This window comes from Habropoda laboriosa, unplaced genomic scaffold (genome assembly GCF_001263275.1).
Source record: "Habropoda laboriosa isolate 0110345459 unplaced genomic scaffold, ASM126327v1 scaffold110, whole genome shotgun sequence".
NCBI classification, from domain to species: Eukaryota; Metazoa; Arthropoda; class Insecta; order Hymenoptera; family Apidae; genus Habropoda; species Habropoda laboriosa.
Window position 1 is genome coordinate 1,026,322 of NW_017100243.1, and position 8,785 is coordinate 1,035,106.

The 8,785-nt window shown below is 42.9% G+C and overlaps 1 protein-coding gene across 1 annotated transcript in view; it reads right to left on the reverse strand.

Moving 5' to 3' along the window:
* Window positions 1-3,633, reverse strand: part of LOC108572100 (synaptogenesis protein syg-2-like) — a 485,655-nt gene extending 482,022 nt beyond the window's left edge. The window contains exon 1 of the mRNA XM_017934291.1: window positions 3,579-3,633. The gene's annotated coding sequence lies outside the window, so the exon portion shown is untranslated. The remainder of the gene's footprint in view (window positions 1-3,578) is intronic.
* Between the last annotated feature and the right edge of the window lie 5,152 nt (window positions 3,634-8,785).

Here is an 8,785-nt window from a genome sequence, read left to right on the forward strand (position 1 = left end):
CGCAGCGGGGTGACAAATTCATCGCACGAAACATCCAAACTACACGCTCCTCTCGACCCTCCATCGCGTTCCCCTGCAGACAGGTGCTCTGGGCGGCGGCGGCGGCGCAGCGTAGGCGAGGCGCTTTAATTTCTTTTTGTTCCGCTTTATTTACACGGAACGATCCATTGTGCGCCGTCGCAGCTAATGCACAAATTGAATCGTCCAGCGGCAAAAGCCGCAGAGTATACCGACCACGTAATTTCGTTGCTCGCGAGCGAAAATGAGGGGGATTTTTAACTCGTTTACCCATTGCGGTTCTAACGAGGCCGTCGTGCCTCGTCGCGGCCCGCGCCTCCGCTTTCTATACACCAGAGTCCAGGCAGATCCGCGCGAAACAGCCGCACGGACGACCGATTGTTTGGCAAATGACGTTATAGCCGCGAATCGAGGCCTCCCGAGGGACGCAAAACCGCCTTTGATCCAACGAATCGAGCCCCGTACCGCAACACACGCGCCTGCAATCCGCGTCGATTCGATTCGATCCGCTTTGCGGCCTCCAAGTGCGCGACACTCGTTGCAAATAGATTTGTCGCGATGTCGCGAGGTTTTGGTATGCTTTTGTGTCGGCTGGTGGAGGAGAATCCTGAGTATCGGAGGGAAAATCGGCGGAACGATCGGTTATCGGAACGTTGATTATTCGAAAATTTGAGCGAGAGTTAAGAAATACTGGGAATTAAGAATTGAGAGGGAAGACAATTGGGAAATTTCTTTTCTAACGCCTATTTTCCCTATCTCTCTTTTCTCCTGCCATAACTCCGTCACCAAAGTTTAATCTGTCAAATTTTAGAAAAATTAAAAAAATATATTATTGTCGGTAATTAGAAAATAAAAATAATTCTTTCTCCTTTCTGAAAAGTTAGAAGTGACTTATGATACTCATTTCCGATCTCGCAGATTCCATCTGCGTTTTCGAGAAAATTGGGTACGTCTCAGAAAACCTCGATTTTCTCGAAAATAAAGGATCACAACGAGAAGTTCCATTTTCTCACGATTCCATTTTCTCCAATTCTCACGAATTTTGTAATATTTCTTACTACAGTAAATTCTGCTTCATTTGATGTTTAAATTGAAATACATGTGCTTTTGTTATTCCGACATTTTTTTTCAATGTTTCGCAGTCTGTCTAATGTTTGTTTTTTTTTTTTCAGACTGTTCACGTTGTAGTAGAGTGTACGAAGGCAGAATGTACGTATTGGACTCCGCCCATATGGGGTAATTAAATATAGATTCAACTTTGCCAACAGTTTGTTAAAGCTGAATTTAAATACTCCCCATAGGGAGAACAATGTATTTTCCCATTACGATGCTTCCAAACATAACGCAAATTAAAATGATATTCATTACTCCTGAACGTAAAATGCAAATGCACACTGTAAACTGATTTTTCGTTTAATAACAGACATTTTGATGCCACAATAAGGTGTAAACTGATAATATAACGATACAAAAATGAATTTCATTGAAATCAAGCTGAAACTTTTTATAATTCGAAATTAAATCTTGCAACAGCTTTGACATCCAGTGTCGATTAATTCCTGTACACAAATTGCATAATTCATACTTTTACTAAGTGAGATTAAACTTGAATTTAACTAAATTAAAAGACAGAGAATCTAAAAAAATTTCCACAATAAAATGCTCAAACTGTACAATTCTCTTCAATTCAATCTCTGCAAATATCGAACTTCATCATATATTGCAACTTCACCGTAACAATATTCGTAAATTGCAAATTAACTACTAGCTCAAACTCGATACTCCCCACTGATTCGATTTCATTCAACTTCTCCTTTTCTATCGCTCTCTGTATGTTACTTCGTACACAAACGGTCGCACACCCGCGGGAAGAAGAAAGGATAAACAAACAAAGAAGGAAAAATCCACGCGAACGTTCTCTGCCCCGATACGTAAAACAGAAAAGCAAATTATACACCGAACAATTCCTCAACTTCCGTGGTTAAAAGAAATCCGCAAAAATGGGCGAAACGGCGCTGATAATTCACGAGGCGGACATGGAGTGGATTGCGAGCGTTAATAAACGTCCAGATCGGTTTAAGTTCGCCTGCACGGTGGTTGATAAATCTGCAAGGGGGGAACGTAGGAAGAGAGGGTGAATAGGCCGACACGGGAAATCAGATATAAAAGAATGTCGCGCGGTCGTTTCGTTTACTAATTAATCGAGGTGGCTCCGTGGGGAGAGGGATGCAATACTGTTCCGTTTGGCACAATTATACGAATGCGTGAAAACCTGAAGAATACATCGCGAGATAATTAATTAGATACCGAACCGCGATTCAAAGTTCGTTTCCCGCTGAATTATTCGACCGAGATCGAGAGGGAGAAGCTACAGGTTGGCGTGGATCGCGATCTGACTTTTAACACGGTCCTAGTGATTACTTGGAAACCAGCGACGCGAGAAATGGTAGTCGATGAAAAATTCGAACGAGTATCGAAGACGATATCTTTGGTATCGGAGTCTGATTTTCTTGTCAAGTTCTCCTTTAAATTGCAGGAAAATTGAAGGAACAGCAAGGCGGCGGGGAAAGTACGATGGTAATCTTGAAGCAGCTCGAGAAACGGAACAGAGTGCCGCGGGAGATTTTTTGCAATTGGTACTTAATTCTTCTCGAGAAGTTTTAACCCTCCGAGCAGTGAGTTTTCTTGCATATTTGCATCTTTGATGAAAATTGGATTACAGGTAGTAATAGCAGGAGCAGATGTAAATTAACTACGGTACCATTTTGGCGCTAAATTCAAAACTTGTAAATTTTCATTTTCAGATACTTAACGGATGCTCTGCTTCTCGCCTATTCGAGGAACTTTTGTTCTCCCGTGGCCTGCATATTAAAATTGCAATAACATTTATTGCACCGGTATTTCAGTTGAAAGACAAAAAGAAATTCCCGTCGACTTTTCTCTATTTCACGCGGTTTTCAAATTCGGCATATTGGATTCATTCACAAACACCGCGTTCCATTCCAAATACACATCCCCGTAACGTAGATAGGCATTAAAAAACCCATAGAAAGTGCACGACAAACATTTTGTAATTTTAAAAAATCCCTTTCAAATGTTCCAACAGAAAGAATACAAATACACGATCCGTACCAATATCAATCGTACACAATATATTGTATTTCCCAGAAAAAAACGAGAGGACGCAAAATTATCAAACATCATCCCCAATATCCCGAAAAAAAAGAAAACGTTCAACTTTCCTTGAAAATCAAACGGAATATCAGAATGCGTACGAGACAAAAATCCGAGAAGCGAAATAAGAAGAAAGGGGATCAAAGAATCGAGTGCAGGCTAGCACATCCAAAACAGACTTCCTCTTCACGGCTCCCCATTCGCCGTAGCCAACGTCAAAGCCATCGGTCGCGTGAATCCACCGATTCGAGAACCAGCGAGAACACCAGCTCGAGCGAGAGAAACTCGAGTTTTCCGCGAGTTCTCCACCGAAGGAAAGAGATCCGTCTCTCTCCCTCTCTCTCAAGAGAGAGCAAGCAAGCGAAGGTAGTATTTTTCCCACTCACCTATCTCCTGATTCGTGATCCTGCCGCGGCACAGCGTACAAGCACCGAGGACGAGAAGAAGTGACAGGAGCGTGTGAACGGAGGCGGCCATCTCATCCAGGAGCATCTCAACGCCTCGATGTCACGTCACGTCACGTCACGTCACTCGTAGTCGCGTCAACGACACACGGTACCACGTAGACCGCGTTAGTGGTACTTCCCTCTTCTTTCTTCCAACAACCGGTGGTAGTTTCCCTCCTGTTCCAACGGTGAGTCTGGTGTCTCTCTGTTCGACAACGAGGGAACAGCAGCCACGGGCCACCCTCGCTACCTCGAGCTTCTCCTTTTTCCAAGCAGAGCCAACGGAGCTTCCTCCTCCTCCTTCACCTCTTCTTCCTTCTCCACCACCCCCACTGTACTCCTCCACCTCCCTTCTAGCTGAGCTAACTCGCGCCAGCCTCTCTCGAAACCACTTTCTGCGACTCAAACTCTCATCTGTCGATTGCCGGCCCTTTCTTCTCGCAACCCCTTAGCTCTGTCCCGCTCCAGCACGCGCCACTCGTGCCACGTACGAGCGGGGGGTTGTTGGCTCTCTTCGGTACCCTCGCCCGCAGTTTCACCGTTTCTGCTTCTTCTCGCGCCTCGATCGCCAACGTGACACCTTTTCGGAACAGAAAATCGTAGACGGTTTAGATAGGATCGGAGAGAGATGTGTAACGTGTGTATGGAGAACAGATAGACTTGGATGATCGAGGTTAGTCGAGTATCGCGGATATGTGTAACTGGCTTTTATGGAATTCAATTGATTCATAGCCTTGTGATAACTCGTGAGACACGTGTCGGATGATCGTTATTGGGACTGATCTGCGATGTGGGTGTGTGTGTGTGTGTGTGTTTGGAGACATCGTTGGAAGATCGTTATTGCGGGTTTGGTATTTGAACGAGACACGTGTCGGATGATCGTTATTGGGACTGATCTGCGATGTGGGTGTGTGTGTGTGTGTGTTTGGAGACATCGTTGGAAGATCGTTATTGCGGGTTTGGTATTTGAATTTCATTTGAATTTGATTTAAGTTCGATTTGGAATTCGGCACGGGTAAGTTTCACGGCTCTCGTGTTGTAATGGGTGCTTGATCGGGTATCGGGTGGTAATATTGGGTTTGCAGGGAAAGTTTCTTGGTTCGTGTTTAATGGGGATTCGATTTTTGAAAGGAGATGGAAGCTTCGTTTTAAATACTGATCGGAACGGAGGCTGGAATTATTTGACGCAAGTGTTGGATAGACGTGGAAACAGGGACAATTCTTTTTCAGAAATGTGGAATAAAAATGACTCTTTTCCAATTTTTTACATATTGTGTTATTATAATACTCATTATTAGTGCTTAATTTTTATACATTTACGAAGACAGAGCATTTATTCTTCGTAAAAATATAGATTAAAAAGATTGACTTGAAACACTCGTTCAACCCAAATCTATCTTCTCCAAGATTAATTTGCAAACGTATATTAATGAGACATTTTTTGCCTAATATAATAGTACTTATTATTGGTGCCTAATTTTTTTAGACTTATGGAAACAGAGCATTTATTCTTTTTAAAAAAAAACTGACACACAAGTTCGACTTGAAACACTCGTTTAACCTTGATCTTTTCTCTTCAAGATTAACTTGCATACGTACGCTAATTAGATTCTCTTTTACCTATTGCAACGACTATTATAACAGCACTCGTTATTGGTGCTTCTACCTTGACCTATTCTTTCCAAGATTAATTCCCATACGTACGTTAATTATCCTTTCTCTTGCCTATTGCAACGAGCATAACAACAGCACTCATTATCGAAGCCTAATTTTTCCTACCTAAAATTAATTCAATCAATTCTCTTTCACAGTCAACAATTTTGGTTCCCCAGCGTACTCAAACTGTCCCCAACCCAAATCGACCCTTTAAGCTACTAATTGATTAACATTTCGTAAGGCAGCGCTCGAGTAAGAAATTTATTTATTTATCAATTTTTTCCCCCTACCTCCGTGTAATTTCTAATTAATTAATATTTCTCGTTCTAATAACCAAGGAAAGAAACTATCCTCTTCCGCGAAACAGTTGCACAGTCGATACTTTACTTGACGAGAGACGATAGATACTTCCTGTACGAAACCAATTAATTAGCATTCTGCATAGTGTTTCCTGCCTTTAGAAGGGCTACAACGGTTCTTCTTTGCGCCGGGAAAAGGGGAAGAGTTTCTAACTGGCAAAGAAACGGTGTGTCGGCGAACGAAACAAGGGAATCAAAGAAAATCATTAATTCTAAATCGTGTCTGTCGGAAGCGTTCTCCCGTGAAAACTCTGGTGCCGGACGGCAATCAGAATAGGGCATATTTCCACATAAATTGAAAACGATCGATGCGCGTATGAGAAAAGAAGAAAAAAGATCCGCCCGGTGCGCGGCTTTGTGCGTTAACGATTCGTGACAAGGGAACGCATTGAACGAAAGGGGTACGAGGGGCGTGCAATGGGCCGCGGATTGTAAATGAAAGAGCTGAAAAATGAAACGCGTCGGTGGAAAAGCCGGCAAAGCTGCAGCATTCTAATTAGTAATTTAAATCAAAGAACGAAACGTCGTTGGGTATCTCGTGGCGGATTATCGACCCGACCGAAATTCGACGACGCGTCTTCGACCTTTTAAACGCGTCGCCATTCAAACCCATTTCGAACGTCGATTCCGCTGACCAGAAGTTAAACAATTCTGCAGCCATGATCGAAGTTTCATTCAACAAATGGCATCTACAATGTCGACCGTCGCCCGTAAGTTCAATTGTGGCAAAACAGAGGGGGCGAAATAAACGTTTAGGTGTTTTATCGTTGTGATATGTAATATGGAAGTTTGTACGGTAGAATTTGTCGGGGAATTCAATTTTCGATTGTGTCCAACTGTTTTGCTCTGATTCTAAGAGATTCAAGGTGTAATTAAGAGGATTCTCTTTCATCCCTTAAACCTTCCGCGACTTCAAGTGCCCATCTGTGCCGAAAAAATACGAATTATATATATTTCTCAGAATATTGATTTACGAAAATGTTAATAAGGCGGAAAAAATTTTTAACGTTATCATATCCTGAGTATGCAAATTAGTTTCCACGCAGATTATCTATTTTGAATTTTCTCTTCTTATTTTAAAGCTAGCGTTTAAAAATCAATCTGCCGTTATATATTACGAATATGGAAACGTTTAAATTCGTTAGAAATGTAAAATTTCAAGATAATAATCCCCTGTTAACGAGAGAGGAATGAATTCTCGTTAACTTACTAATGAGCCAACGTTCTAGTGTTAACGTATAAACTGTTAGAATAGCACACCGCAATCCCTCTTAGCAATGGTACTTACTTAACCACTTAATTCTGTTTCAAACTTTACGTCGGCCACAATTTTCGCAGATGTGACGGAACTTACAGGTCCTTTGTTATCCCGAGTGCGAGTAAAAATTATTCCGGTAAATCTGCGTATAAAAAAGTTGGCAATAATTCAGAAACAAGTTTCTTTCGCAAACTGAATTCGGCTGTGAAACTTATAACAAATATGTACGTCCTCGATTTTCCGACAAAACACACTAAGCCAATTTTTTCCTGGAAAGTTTCTTCGTTTACCGATTTCAGCGACTTTCCCTCGCAGATAAGAGATTACTATATACAAACAAATGTCTCAATTTCCTATGTCAAGATTTATATAAAAATTAGTCTTTGACATTCTGTCAACCCTTTGCACTCTGTTAGGTTTTCCGTAGAAACGGTTTATGGCACGATCGACCGGCAACGGTTATTTCTGAGTTGAGGATTTTCGTTTATTGCTTGCACGGGTCTCATTACCTCCTCCGAGCTAGATTTTTAGTAATTTGTGTCCCTCGCGCTCAATAGCCTACGAACATACCATAAACCACGAATTTCCGAACGGCATATCTGTATGCAACTGTCCGCTTGCCGATCAGTCACCCGGAGGAAATTCCAGATTTTTGGGACAGGTCCGAGACGCGACGTCGGAGAGTCAGTCGTCGAGTAGTCGTAGAACCACCACAAGGAGAACCAAGGAGCAACCAGTTCAATCTACAAGTCCCGATCATATTGGGTGGTCCTTCGAATCGTAGTGCAAACACTACAAGGCTCGAAAGTTCATCGCCACAACCACGGGCATTAACACACTCCAAGATCATTTCTATATTTAATGAATTTTTATATTATACAAGACCTTGCAACAGTTCACTAAAGATTGGTTCTTTCCATAGATAATGCTTGGTCCATAGATAATTTTTTACCAAGTGGTAGACAATAATGTCGCTTCTCAGTCGCCACTCGAGTGCAAAGGGTGAACACACAATATTTTTGCCCATAAAGTAAAACGCATTTTACTATACCCGCGATATTTTCCACGCTCTATCACATTTTCCCAAGAAAAATCTCCATCGTCTGCCGCTCCTTCGTTCTTTCTCCAACAGCCTTTTAACCGTCTCTCGATTCGAACGGACGACTCGGGCCCGACAAAAACTAAGTTGAAAACTCGTTATCGCAAGATTCGCGACGCGCTCCGCCCTCCATTCACCGCGAATCTTTTCGCGCGGCGCAATATCGCGAGCCAAACCCGTTCATATCGGGCTGCAAACGTTAACACGTGAATTTCACTCGATCGCTCCGCCATTCATGTTCGTCATCTCCCATCCCATAAAACCTCCAGCGTCATCTTCCGCCCTTTTTCCACGGTGTTGCCCTCCCCGTCGCGTGCCCAAAAACTCCTCTCTATCTATTTTCCTTCCTTTTTTTTTCTAGTCTCATTTCTCCGTTTCTTTCTCTCCTCCCCGCGAATCCCATTCTGCTGATTTTTCTTTCTCGCGCGCGCAAGGGCTCGTATTCAGTTCCAACAGCGATTGCACGCCCATTGCAACTCGCCGTTCGAAACTGTCTCTCTCATTCTCTCTCCGGCTGTCTCTCTCGTTTTCGATCCAACGCTACGTGTCGCGCTTGCTGACGTTATGCATTCGTTGTAATCGCGTCCCGGTTCCTCTTCTTTTTTTTTCCGCCAGCCCACTTTTCGAAAAACGCTCGCGTCGTTGGCCGGAATTTTTTTCGCATCGACCGTGAGATTCTTTCGAGAATGGGTTTCTGGTTGTGTGTGTGTGTGTGAGGGAGAGGCTGGAAGAGAAATTCGGCTTAGCGGAGGCTTAGGGGTGGCGGATAGCAGCC